Source organism: Hemiscyllium ocellatum, chromosome 49 (assembly GCF_020745735.1).
Source record: "Hemiscyllium ocellatum isolate sHemOce1 chromosome 49, sHemOce1.pat.X.cur, whole genome shotgun sequence".
Classification (NCBI taxonomy): domain Eukaryota; kingdom Metazoa; phylum Chordata; class Chondrichthyes; order Orectolobiformes; family Hemiscylliidae; genus Hemiscyllium; species Hemiscyllium ocellatum.
This window is the reverse complement of record NC_083449.1, coordinates 5411802-5424165: the sequence shown is the minus strand read 5'-3', so window position 1 is coordinate 5424165 and position 12364 is coordinate 5411802. Positions and strand designations below refer to the sequence as shown.

Here is a 12364-nt window from a genome sequence, read left to right as displayed (position 1 = left end):
TCCTCACACCTCTCTTGAACAGACTCTGCTCCCAAGTTCTTGTTTAAATTGGAGGCAATTTCTATTCATCCAGCACTGGATGTTGGGACATTGTGAGAGTTGGAGAGATCTCCAAGGGAGTGCTGGTCACATACACATGCTCCCCAGTCCTTCATGGTGGTGAAAGTGGCTGATTTGGGAGGTTATGCTCAAGATATGGTTGATAAAACCCCTCTCATTCTCATCATCCTCCTTCCAGCACTGTGGAACATAATGTGGGAAAATATATGCATTTTGGCAGGAAGACGAGGAGAGGTGAATATTATTTAATGAGGGAAAACCTCTGCAGAAAACTGCAGATGGAATTGTGGGTCCTTCTGCTTGAAAGGTGAAAAACTAGCATCAGGTTCAGTGGGTATTCAGGAAGGGAAATAGTCAGTTGGCTTTCATTTAAAGGAAATGGGGAGAAAAATGGAAGTTTTGCTAAAATTGTACAAGACACAAGTCAGATCACATTTGGAATCCTGTGAATAGCTTTGGTCTTTGTTTTGGGAAAGGCAGTCCATAGAGCTTTCAGGAGATTGATCCTGGATATGGGAAGAATTTCTCAGGAGATGAGTTTGAGCAGACAGCTTCTGTACTCAATGAAGTTCAGAAGAATGAGACAAGACCTTATGAAAAGATTCTGAGGAACTTGAAATTGTAGATTCTGGGAGATTGTTACTACTTATTTGAGAGTTGGGCACTTGAGGACATAATCTCACAGATGGAGGAATTCCTTCTCTTCGGGTACTGAATACTGCAGTGGCCTGTAAAGGCTGTGCTGCTCAGTGTGTCCAAGGCTGAGATAGATAAATTTTCAATTAGTAAGGGATTCAAGGGTGGGGTCATAAGGCAGGAAAATCGAGCTGAAGATTATCGGATCAGCTCTGATTTCACTGAATGGTGACAGCAGACTTGCTGGGTTGTGTTGCATCTGATGGTTTTTAACATCCTTTTCTGGGTTCTCACTTGATTTGCCTTTTGTTTTCAATGAATTTCACAGGGTATTCGAAGAAGATGATTTGCAATGAGGAAACTTAAAACCAGGCATCACTTCCCAATCTGCTGAGTTTATTGTCATCTGACTATCATTGGGTTTTGCAGGAAAAAAGCACCCTTCACAATGGGGGAGAAACTGTATGTGTTGTACATGTGGACAAGTCTTCAGCAGATCATCTGCCCTGTCACAATATAAATACAGCCACACTGGGGAAAGGCCACTCATCTGTTCCAAAGGATTCACTCAATCATCCACCCTGCTGAAACCCCAGCAAGTTAACAGAGAGAACAGACCTTTGAAATTCTCAGAATGTGGGAGGTGCTTTAAAAATTCTGGGGCATTGATATCCCAACAACATCCTCACTGTAATGAGAGACCCTTCATGTTCTCTCACGGTGGTGTGGGTTCAAACCATCACCCAACCTCATTAAACACCAGCAGATCCACACTGGAGAGAGACCGTTCACTTGCTCACACGACAGGAAAGGATTTTCTCATAAAACACCAGCGATCTCTCGGAAGTTAGAGGCTGTTCTGCTGCACTGACTGTTGGACGAGATTCATTGTGAAATCCAAGCTGAAACACCAGCATATTAATTAGAAAATTCAGAGCCTTTTTTTAAATGTGAACATCTCCCTGCTTCATAGTCCCACCTGATGTGTAGCTATGTCAAAGAACTTAATTATTTTTGTAATTGATAACTGAATGATATCCACTGGGGCAGGTTTCTGCTGAACATAATATACTCCAGCTTAGTTAAAGGGATGACTTAGTTAAAGGGAATGAGAGTAAAATAAATTCACTTTGTATTAAACACAATGTAACAAACCTATTTCTAAGTGCTCATTGGAATGATCTCCCTCTAACTGTGTTGAGTGATTCTTCCACAATGTTTCATTAAAAATTTAAACTTTAATCTTGCAAAATCAAAGCTGTTGGAGCCAACGAAATGTCTTCCCTGTCTCCCCACAGGCTCTTTGTTCTCCTGCGACTTATACAGTTGTTCTTCCTGCGCTTATTGGATAACATAAGCATAGCCAATCATGCTGGCTTGCTTTATCTTTCTAAACTAATCATCATTTGCCACACAGGTTAACTGTGATGGAGGGAACCAATCACATAACATCAGCATTAGCTCATGATTTGGAGATGCCGTTGTTACCAGAGATTTGGCTAACCTATCACAATGCACTATCATTATCTGTAACTGGAGTCCTGTAATATGATACTGGGCATGCATTACAACACTAAGCTAACTACATAACTGCCAGAGTAACTTCCATAACTGAAGGAGTTGGAATTTGCTGTCGATCACACCCAGCACCCAATTTGATTCATTGTGGCCTTTTTCAATTACTTTGTGGAAATTCTAGCTTGGTTACAGGTGTTTATAAAGGAATTAAAATGTCAATAATATCAAATTTATAGTGAACACCCAGCTTGCTAACATGTTCTGATATTCATAGCACTTCCTTTTGAAAAGGTTCCCTTTCTCTCTCCTCCATCTTGTAAGGGGCTTGTGGAGCTTCTTTGTCATTCAGATTGAGATAATCTGAGCAGCTGTCTCTTCCATGTCCCTCCTGTCCCTGAAACTGTCTCTGAAGTTCCACATTGTCAGAGTCCTGAATACGCAACTTCCCCCAGGTCCAGCTCCTTGTGTCCATCAGAACCAAATTCTCATCTCTTGACCATTTTCCCACTCAATTGTCAAGCATCCAACCTCCTCCCATTCACTGATATTGTTACCAGATGAGAGCAAGAACTGTTAAGGTGCCTGTCACTTTAATTCCACCACCATCATCCATCCAGTGAAGACCAATGTGGCCTCATTTCCTTTCCAAAAACCTAGAAGTTGGTAACCCTCAAGGGAGGACCCTATCCCTGGCTTCTGCTATTCTCAACCACACGACATCATGAGGTGAGCTCATCCAAAGGCTCAGCATTAGTGTTCACATGTCTGCTGACATTACCCAATTCTATCCCATTAGACAACCCAATGTCTCCATTATTCCACTGTTGCTAAATTATCAGACTGTATTCGCCAGCACTGGATGTTTTATTGATTCATGGGACGAGGCTACCACTCGCTCATCCAGGCAGTTAAGAGCCAACCACATCACTACAGATCTAGAATCACGTACAGCAGACTGGGTTATGGACACTGTTTCCTTCCTTTAAAAGGACTTCAGTATACCAGGTGGGATTTTCCAACACACAATTCCAGATTTTCATTCAACTCATCCGTCATAGTAGAATTTAAAACCAGATCCTCCGAACATGACCTGGGTCCTGAGGTTAATAGTCTGCTGACAGTACCACTAAGGTACTGCCTCCATGAGCAGAAATTTGCTCCAGTTAAAAATTGCAAAAATCCCTCTTGCTCACTACAATATCCAGTCCGTAACTCTGTGATATCTGCATATTGGGCTGTGTTGCTCCCTGCCCCTGTTACCTGCACTTCCTCACTCTGGGATACCTGCATTCCACTCATTCTGCCCTCTTTAGCATCTCTGACTGTCATTATTCCATTATGGCCTTGCCTGAGCAGGACGTTCTGATATTCCATCCCTCAACCAGTCTGCCCCTCTCCTTGTTAATATTTGTTCAAAACTTGCCCTGCAATCAAATGTTTCGTCATTCAAGAGAATACCATTCAACGTGTTGGTGCCCAATGTTTATTTTGCAAACTCTCCTGAAGGACCTTGAGATGTCCTGTTATACAAAACATGTTCCATGTGACTGATCTTCTTTTAGTGTTAGGATAGAGATTGCCTGAGGAATCTTAAATGGTGCCACATATTGTGTAATCAGAGTACCAACTTGGACTTTCATTCAAACATAAAGTCATTGAGGTAGCTCAGAGTGGTTACGCCAAGGATACCAACCTGAGAAACTCCTGCAGTGATGTTCCAGGTTTGGGATGATTGACCATTAAAAATTACAAACGTAAGAATTTGGAGTAAGGGTTGGCCATCTGACCCTTTGAACCTGCTCTGCCATTCAATAAGATCACAGCTGATCTTTTCCCAGCCTCAGCTCTACTTACCCAGCCTCTCACCATAACCCTGAATTCCTTTACTCTTCAAAATATTATCTTAGCTTTAAAAACATTAAATGAGGAAACTTCATCTACTTCACTGGGGAGGGAATGCTACATATTCACAACCCTCTGGGTGAAAAAATTCCTTCTCAATTCAGTCCTAAATCTGCTCCCCCTAATTTTGAGTCAATGCCCTCTTGTTCTAGGTTCACCGCCAGTGGCAACTTTCTTCCTGCTTCAATCTCATTTATTCCCTTCATAATTTTATATGTCTCAGTAAGATTCCTCCCCCACCCACCCCCACCAATCTTCTAAAGTCCAATGATTATAATCCCAGCCTACTCAGTCTCTCCTCTTAAAGCAGACCCCTCAACTCAAGAACCTAGTGAGCTTCCTCTGCAACCCCTTTAGTGCCAGTACCTCCTTTCTCAAGTAAGGAGACCAAAACTGCACGCAGTACTCTAGATGTGACCTCACCAGCACCCTATACAACCACAACATATCCTCCTCACTTTTTAAACTCAATTCCTCCACCAATGAAGGTCGATATTCCATTTGCCTTAGTATTTACCTGTTGCATTCGCAGACCAGCCTTCTGCGATTTATGCTCAAGGAAACCCAGGTCCCACTGCACAGTAACTTACTGCAAATTTTTACTGTTCAAATAATAGTCCTTTTTACTATTATTGCTACTAAAATGGATAACTTCACATTTACCAACATTGAATTCCATCTGCCAGACCTTCATCCACACACTTGAACATATGCCTGTAAACGTTTGTCATCTGCAAACTTTAACACACTACATGTGGTCCTCAACTCCACACCATCTGCGTAAATTGTAAATTGCAGTCCTAACACTGATCCCTGATGCACACCACTAGTCATTGTTTTTCTGGTTGGCAATCATTCAAATTTCCCCACTCTTTGCTTCCTGTTAGTTAGCCAACCCTCTAGGAGAAAGTGAGGTCTGCAGATGCTGGAGATCAGAGCTGAAAATGTGTTGCTGGAAAAGCGCAGCAGGTCAGGCAGCATCCAAGGAAATGTCGAATCTCCTGTTCCTTGGATACTGCCTGACCTGCTGCGTTTTTCTAGCAACACATTTTCAGAACCAACCCACTATCCATGCTAATGGATTGCCTGCAATGCTATGCACCTTTATCTTATGCAGCAGCCTTTTGCACGGCATCTTGTCGAATGCCTTTTGGAAATCTAGGTATTACACATCCACTTGGTCCACATTGTTCAGCGTACTTATAAAGTCTTCATAGTATTCAAGAAGATTAATTAAACATGACCTGCTGCACCTGGCAATTGGGACAATTTCTATTGAGATGCCTGCGATTTCTTCCTTGATAATAGACTCTAGCATCTTGCCACTACATATGTTAAGCTAACTGGCCTATAATTCCCCATTTGTTTTCTCTACCTCCCTTTTTAAACAATGGCATCACATTTGCTGTTTTCCGATCTGCGCAACTGCCCCAGAGTCCAGCTAAGTTTAGAAAATTACCAAGAGTGCCATCTCTTTTAGTCCCCTCGGATGCAATCCATTAGGACCAGGAGACTTTTCTACCCTTATATCAGTGAGTTTGTCCAATTTCTAGGTCCTCACTGCAACAGGCTGGAGAAGAAATTGCGGGGGTCCTGGCTGATATTTAGCCACAGGTGAGGTCACAGAAGAGTGGAGGGTGGCTAACGTATCATTATTCAAGAATGGTTGCAAAGAAAAACCGGGGAGAGCAGTACATGTGATCAATATGGACTTCAGTAAGGCATTCGACAAGGTTCCCCATGGGAAACTGATTAACACAGTTAGATCTCATGGAATACAGGGAGAACTGGCCATTTAGATACAGAACTGGCTCAAAGGTAGAAGATAGAGGGTGGTGGTGGAGGTCTGTGACCAGTGGAGTGCCACAAGGATCGGTGCTGGGTCCTCTACTTTTTGTCATTTCCATAAATGGTTTGGATGCAAGCATAAGAGGTATAATTTGTTAGTTTGCAGATGACACCAAATTTAGAGGTGCAGAGGACAGCGAAGAGGGTTACCTCACATTACAGATGGGCCAATAGGCTGAGAAGTGGCAGATGGAGTTTAATTCAGATAAATGTGAGGTGCTGCATTTTGAGAAAGCAAATCTTAGCAGGACAAATACACTTAATGGTATGGTCCTAGGGAGTGTTGGTGAACAAAGAGACCTTGGAGTGCAGGTTTATAGCTCCTTGAAGGTGGAGTCGCAGGTAGATAGGATAGTGAAGGTGGTGTTTGGTGTGCTTTCCTTTATTGGTCAGAGTATAGACTACAGGAATTGTGAGGTCATGTTGCAGCTGTATAAGACATTGGTTAGGCCACTCAACAGAATATTGTGTGCAATTCTGGTCTCCTTTCTATTGGAAAGATGTGAAACTTGAAAGGGTTCAGAAAAGATTTACAAGGATGTTGCCAGGATTTGAGCTATAGGGAGAGGCTGAACAGGCTGGGGCTATTTTCCTTAGAGGGTCGGAGGCTGAGGGGTGACCTTATAGAGGTTTACAAAATTATGAGGGGCATGGATAGGATAAATAGACAGTCTTTTCCCTGGAGTCGGGGAGTCCAGAACTAGACAGCATAGGTTTAGGGTGAGAGGGGAAGGATATAAAAAAGACCTAAGGGGCACCTTTTTCACGCAGAGTGTGGTATGTATATGGAATGAGCTGCCAGAGGATGTGGTGGAGGCTGGTACAATTGCAACATTTAAGAGGCATTTGGATGGGTATATGAATAGGAAGGGTTTGGAGGGATACGGGCTGGGTGCTGGCAGGTGGGACTAGAATGGGTTGGGATATCAGTTCGTCATAGACGGGTAAGACCGAAGGGTCTGTTTCCATGTTGTACACCATATATGACCATTGAGCCTTAATCTATCTTAGGTAAATTGTTTGAAGATTCTGAGAGATATGATTTACATGCATTAGGAAAGATTGGGTTTGATATGGAATGGTCAGCAGAGCTTTGAGTGTGTGAGAGGTCTTGTATTTTGGAAAGACAAATCAAGGTAGGAGTTTCATGGAGGAGTGTAGTGGAACAGAGGGAACTTGGAGTTCAAGTTCACAGTTCTGTCAAAGTGGAGTAATAGGAAGTTGGAAGAATTTAAAGGCAAGTTATCATTTGAATAGGAAAGAAAGTTCAAAATGTCTGTGCAAAGGCTACAGCAGGTCACAAGGAAGGCATTTATTGCGAAAGGAATGGAGTATGGAAGTAGGTAATGGTTGTTGCAACTGTACAAGGGATTCCACATCTGGAGTACTGCGGGCAGTTTTGGTCCCATTCCTTGAGGAGGGATGTAGTTGAGTTGGAGGGAGTTCAAAGGAGATCAATGAATTGATCGCCAAGATGTAAGGTTAGTCTTATGAGAAGAGACTGGTACAATTTTGATCTCTCAAGGACAGAGGCAGTTCAGAACAATGATGATTTCTAGCGACGAAGGGTTTGCCTTAGATGAGAGATTGAGCAGTTTCTCTGCAGTCTGGAAGAGAGGAAAACTAACTGAGGGCTATAAAATGCTCAAGGGGGTATTGACAAAGGAGATGAAGAGAGGATGTTTGCTCTTGTCGGAGAATCTTGAACGAGAGGTTATTGGTTCAGGATAAGGAGCTGGGCAGATTGAAAACAGAGATAAGAAGGAATGAATTCTCTCAAATGAGGAAGGGGTTGTAAATCTGTGGGATCACTCCCCCCACCACCCAGGACACTGCATAAATTGGAGGAGGAGACAGACAGATTGTTAATCAGTGATGGGTCAAAGGGAGTGTTTGCAGGAAAGTGGAATTGAGGCTGAGATGGGAAAGCGGAGCAGGTTCCTGAGGGGTTAAATGGACTCAACCTGATCCTAGACTGTATGTTCTTGTGGAGTTATATTGTTAGTTAGTAGCAAAACAACCAGGATGGAGAAAGTGAAGTTTGATTTCACCAAACAGGTTTTAATTGACGAACATTCAAAAATACAGTCAAAATTGATTCAACACAAATTTGGCAAATGACGTTGGTTGAAAGAAACGGAAAGACAATACATTTAGAGGGTAAAAAATCTAAAGCGGGTGCAGGAGCAGAGGGAGCCTGGGGTACATATCCACAGATCAGTGAAGGTGGCATAACAGGGGGAGAGCAGTTAATAAAACACACAGCATTCTTGGCTTTATTAATAGGGGCATAGAAACCAAGAACAAGGAGGTGAAGTTGAAGTTGTACAAGACACTAGTGGACCTCAGGTGCAGTGTCAGAGAGAGAGAGAGCGCGTGAGAGTGTGCGATAGCACGAGAGAGAGAGCAAGCAAGAGAGAACGAGCGAGCGAGTGATGACTGATAGGTGGTGGTTTAACCTGAGGGTACCATGCCTCACACAAGGAGAAGAGATGGAGAAGGACAGTCCTTCATGGTAACCTCAGCCAGTGAGAGATTCAAACCCATGCTGTCAACCTTTCTCCACATTTCAAACCAGCCATCCAGCCAAATGAGCTAACCCAACACCCAATACAAAGCAGAGGGCAGAAAAGAAATTCCGGTGACAGCATAAGTATTGAATGAAGAATAGTAGATCATATTGGAGATAAACCTTTCATCTGTTGGGTATTTCTTTGTAAGTGTATAACACCTTATCGTCACCAGCAACAGAAGCTGAATTTAAAAATACATTTGACAAAGGGAGTTGGTACTCTATTACCCAGGCTGGTTTTGTTCTGTTCTGGGCACCTTATTTAAGGAAGGCTGTTCAAACCCTGCAGACAGTGTGAAGGAGATGTATGAGAATGATACCAATGATGAGGGATTTTAGATACGGGGCAAGGTTCAGGAGATTGAGCTTATTCTCTTTCGAGCAGAGAAGATGAAGTGGTGACCTTATTGAGATGCTGAAAATTTGAATAATTCTGACGGGAAAGCAAGTTGTTGTTTCCCATTTGTTGGTTATTAGTAACTGGCTAGGAAGAATTTCAAGATTGTCAGTGAGAGAGTGAGATGCGGAGAAACTTATTGGGTTGTTGAGTTTGTAATATGCTGCTTGGGAGGCAGATTCAGGATTCCTGAAGAAGGATTCATGCCCGAAACGTCGACTCTCCTGCTTCTTGGATGCTGCCTGACCCGCTGCGCTTTTCCAGCAACACATTCTCACCACAAAGAGGGAAGGTCCACCACTGCTACTGACAGGGCATTCCATGAACTCACAACTCGCTGAGTAAAGACTCTACCCCTAACATCTGTCCTATACCTATCTCCCTTCAATTTAAAGCTTTGCCCCCCTTGTAATAGCTGACTGCATACGTGGAAAAAGGCTCTCATTGTCAACCCTATCTAAACCCCTAATCATCTTGTACACCTCTATCAAGTCACCCCTAAACCTTCTTTTCTCCAATGAAAACAGCCCCAAGTGCCTCAGCCTTTCCTCATACGATCTTCCTACCATACCAGGCAACATCCTGGTAAACCTCCTCTGCACCCGTTCCAGTGCCTCCTTCCTATAGTATGGCGACCAAAACTGCACACAATACTCTAGGTCCGGCTACACCAGAGCTTTATACAGCATGACCTCAGGACTCCGGAACTCGATTCCTCTACCAATAAAAGCCAGTACGCCATATGCCTTCTTCACAGCACTATTTACCTGGGTGGCAACTTTCAGAGCTCTGTGCACATGGACACCATGATCTCTCTGCTCAGCCACAGTACCAAGTATCCGACCATTAGCCCAGTACTCCATCGTCTTGTTACTCTTACCAAAGTGAATCACTTCACACTTACCGACATTGAACTCCATTTGCCACCTTTCTGCCTAGCTCTGCAGCTTATCTATATCCCACTGTAACCTGCCACATCCTTCCTCACTGTCAACAACTCCATCGACTTTCGTATCATCCGCAAACTTGCTCACCCAACCTTCTAGCCCCTCCACCGGGTCATTTATAAAAATGACAAACAGCATTGGTCCCAAAACAGATCCTTGCGGAACACCACTAGTAACTGCACTCCAAGATGATCCTTTGCCATCAACTACTACCCTCTGTCTTCTTCCAGCCAGCCAATTCCTAATCCAAACCTCTAACGCACCCTCAATGCCATACCTCCGTATTTTTTGCAATAGCCTACCATGGGGAACCTTATCAAACACCTTACTAAAATCCATATACACCACATCTACCACTTTACCCACGTTCACCTTCTCAAAGAATTCAATAAAGTTTGTGAGGCACGACCTGCCCTTCACAAAACCATGCTGACTATCCTTGATGACAATATTCCTACCCAGACGTTCTTAAATCTTATCCCTTACAATTCTCTCTAAGACTTTGCCCACAACAGAAGTGAGACTCACCGGCCTATAGTTACTAGGGTTATCCCTATCCCCTTCTTGAACAAGGGAACCACATTTGCCATCCTCCAGTCTTCTGGCACTATTCCTGTAGACAACAAGGACGTAAAAGTCAAGGCCAATGGCTCTGCAATCTACGCCCTTGCTTCCCAGAGAATCCTAGAATAAATGCCATCAGGCCCAGGGGAATTATCTATTTTCACCCTTTCCAGAATTTCCAACACCTCTTCCCTACATACCTCAAAGCCATCCATTCTAAGTAATGTGACTCAAGTTTGCACACAAACAGCAGCAAATTGTTGTCACGAGCGGGATCGGAACTTGGTTGGGTAATGGTCTGGAAATATTTCATTCCAAGGGAGGTGATGGGAAATCGAGCTGAGGGCATGAGTGAGGACAGACCTGCAAGAATTCCAAATATGCAGAGATCAGGTCAAGTGCATTGAATGGTGAGTGTGAATCTGTAAGCTGCTGATCCTATATCATCATGCATTGGTCAGTGTTCATGCTGGTATTCGTCTGATTGGGAAGATCAACAAAAACAAACCTCTGGAAGCATAGGAAGGAAGTTTGGGTTGTTTCCTGAACGACAGAGAAGGTTGATGGAAGGGTCATGATAGAGGTTTGTACGATTGGTAGTGTTGTACAGCAAGAGAGACCTACAGGTTCAGGTACATAATTCTTTGGGGTTTGTGTCACAGGTAGACAGGATGTTTGAGGAAGTGTTCAGAACATTTGCCTTCATTGCTCATGCCATTGAGTGTTGGAGTTTGGACACCATGTTGTGGTCGCACAGGACATGGTGAAGCCTGTCCTGGTGTATTGTGTCTAGTTCTGGTTGCCCTGTTAAGGGAAGGAAATTATTAATCTGGAGAGGGTTCAGGAAAGATATATCAGGATGTCATTAGGAATGGAGCAATTGAGTTATAAAGAGAGGCTGGATGGGATGGGACTATTTTAACCGGACCATAGAAGTTTGAGGGGTATGGAGGTTTATGAAATCATGATGGGCATAGATGAGGTGGATGGCAGGTGTCTTTTCCCAAGGGTGGGGGCTTCAAGATCAGTGGACATATTTTTCAGGTGAGAGGAGAAACATTTTTAATAATGAAATGATGGGCAACTTTTTTTATGGCTAGTGGTTCATCCAGAGGATGGTGGGAATCTGGAACATGTGAAAAAAAAATATTTGGACTTTCAGTTTCTATTTGAAATCACTAATTGCTCTGGTGTTTGGAAATACCACTTTGTAACTGCAGGGGATTCCATGATTTATTAATGTGGAATATTTGTATTGCAGCAATACCAAGATGGACTGCGAAAATACACCAAAGATCCTCAGGCAACACCTTTAAAATCCATGACCACTTCCATCCAGAAGGACAAATGCAGCAGATACGTGGAAACACCCACCCTCTACAAGTTCCCCTTTGGGCCACTCAGTGTCCTGACTTGGAAATATAACACTGTTCCTCTGGTGTCATTGGGTCAAAATCCTGGAATTCCCTCCTTTAGGGCAATGTGTGTCTAGCTACAGCGCATGGACTGCAGCAGTTCAAGAAAGCAGCTTATCCCTACCTTCTCAAGTAGGCAACTAAGGATGAGTTGGGCAATAAACACAGGGTCTAGTGGGGGATTCCCATGTGTCATGAGTGATTAATAATAAAAAAGGTTGTAACTTACCACAGAGCCTCCACCTTCCCTACGTGATTTTGTTTAGAGAGGGTAGGCGCAAACTTTGTAGTGAATGTTGATGCAAAATACACATCGATGCTATTGAGTCACCTGGTTCGTGAACTGTTTTGAAAATGTTGCTATACAGCCAAGAGCTTAGGTTTATATTACTGTTAGGTTGGGGCTGTGACCTTAATTATCAGTCCATATTTAATTTTGAGGCATTGTTTGCTGTTATTTTAACATTCTGATTTCTAATCTTTTGGTTCACTTTGCTTATTGTTT

General features: G+C 43.1%; 1 long non-coding RNA gene across 3 annotated transcripts in view; it reads left to right on the top strand.

Annotated features, from left to right (window-relative positions):
• Positions 1 to 12084, top strand: part of LOC132837240 (uncharacterized) — a 47189-nt gene extending 35105 nt beyond the window's left edge. For 2 of the 3 annotated variants that reach the window (XR_009647449.1, XR_009647448.1), the window contains one exon: positions 1025 to 1841. This is a non-coding gene — a long non-coding RNA (uncharacterized LOC132837240). Of the gene's footprint in view, positions 1 to 1024; positions 1842 to 11705 lie in introns of those variants that run through there. The other variant, XR_009647450.1, reaches the window with a different exon arrangement.
• Positions 12085 to 12364: the final 280 nt, after the last annotated feature.